This window comes from Propithecus coquereli, unplaced genomic scaffold (genome assembly GCF_000956105.1).
Source record: "Propithecus coquereli isolate 6110/MARCELLA unplaced genomic scaffold, Pcoq_1.0 Scaffold834, whole genome shotgun sequence".
Classification (NCBI taxonomy): domain Eukaryota; kingdom Metazoa; phylum Chordata; class Mammalia; order Primates; family Indriidae; genus Propithecus; species Propithecus coquereli.
This window is the reverse complement of record NW_012154552.1, coordinates 95629-97288: the sequence shown is the minus strand read 5'-3', so window position 1 is coordinate 97288 and position 1660 is coordinate 95629. Positions and strand designations below refer to the sequence as shown.

Below are 1660 nucleotides of genomic sequence, written 5' to 3'. Positions count from 1 at the left end.
ATTTAGATGATATTATAATAGTATAATAACATCTAAAAATATGTAACTTAATTAAAAATACTTCATTGCTAAAAAATGCTAATGATCATCTGATCCTTCAGCCAGTCATAACTTTTTGCTGGTGGAGGGTCTTACCTGGTTGTTGAGGGCTCCTGGCTGATCAGGCTGCGGGTGCTAAAGGTAGAGGTGCCTGTGGCAATCTCTGAAAGTAAGTTTGCCCATCAATCGACTCTTCATTTCATGAACGATTTCTCTGTACCATTCGTTGGTGTTTAATGGCTTTTCACCCACAGTAGAACTTCTTCCCACATTGTGCTCAATCCTCTGACTCTGCCCAGCTTTATCAACTAAGTTCATGGAACATTCTAAATCCTTTGTTTTCATTTCACCAATATTCACAGGATCTTTAGCGGGAGTAGAATCCATCTCAAGAAACCCCTTTTTTTGTTCATCCATAAGAAGCAACTCCTGATCCATTCAAATTTTATCATGAGATTGCAGCAATTCAGTCACATCTTTGGGCTCCACGTCTGATTCTAGTTCTCTTGTTATTTACACCACATCTGCAGTGACTTCCTCCCCTGAAGTCTATCCATGAGGGTTCTTCTAAACTCTTGTCAATGTTGGTATTTTGACTTCCTCCAGTGAGTCACAAATGTTCTTAATGGGATTTAGAATGGTGAATTCTTTCCAGAAGCTTTTCAATTTACTTTGCCCAAATCCATTAGAGGAGTCACTATCTATGACAGCAATAACTTTACAACATGCATTTCTTAAATAATAAGACTTGAAAGTGAAAATTACTCCATGATCCATGGGCTGCAGAATGGATGTCGTGTTAGCAGACTTGAAAACAGCATTCATCTCCTTGTGCATCTCCCTCGGAGCTCTCGGGTGACCAGGTGCATTGTCAACGAGCAGTGATATTTTGCAAGGAATCTTTTTTCTGAGTAGAAGGTTTCAACAGTGAGCTTAAAATATTCAGTAAACCAGGCTGTAAACAGACGCGTGCTGTCATCCAGGCTTTCTTATTTCGTTTCTAGAGCGCAGGCGGAGTTGATTTAGCATTAATTCTGAAGGTGCCTAGGATTTTTGGAGTCATCAGTGAGCACTGGCAGTCACCAGCTGCATTAGCCCCCAACAAGAGGGTGAGCTTGTTCTTTGAAGTTTTGAAGCAAGACATTGATTTCGCCTCTCTAGGTAGGAAAGTCCTGGATGGCACCTTTCTCCCATAGCAGGCTGTTTCACTTACGTTGAAAATCTGTTGTTTAGTGTAACCACCTTCATCAGTTATCTCAGCTAGATCTTCTAGATAACTCGCTACAGCTTCTACATCAGTATTTGCAGCTTCACCTTGCACTTTTATATTTTAGAGATGGCTTTTTTCCTCACACCTCTTGCACCAATGTCTGCTAGCTTCAGACTTTCTTCTGCAGCTTCCTCGCCTCTCTCAGCCTTCATAGAATTGGAGAGAATTAAGGTCTTGTTTTGAATTAGCCTTTAGCTTAAGGGAATGTTTGTGGCCAGTTTCATCTTCTAACCAGACCAGTGAAACTTTATCCCTATCAGCAAAAGCCTGTTTTGCTTTCTTGTCATTCATGTTTTCCCTGGCTTAGCATTTTTAATTTCCTTAAGAATTTTTCCTTTGCATTCACAACTT

At 40.3% G+C, this 1660-nt stretch overlaps 1 protein-coding gene across 1 annotated transcript in view; it reads left to right on the top strand.

The window, feature by feature from the left end:
- Window positions 1-1660, top strand: part of PDE10A (phosphodiesterase 10A) — a 196876-nt gene that overhangs the window by 118230 nt on the left and 76986 nt on the right. The window lies entirely within an intron of this gene.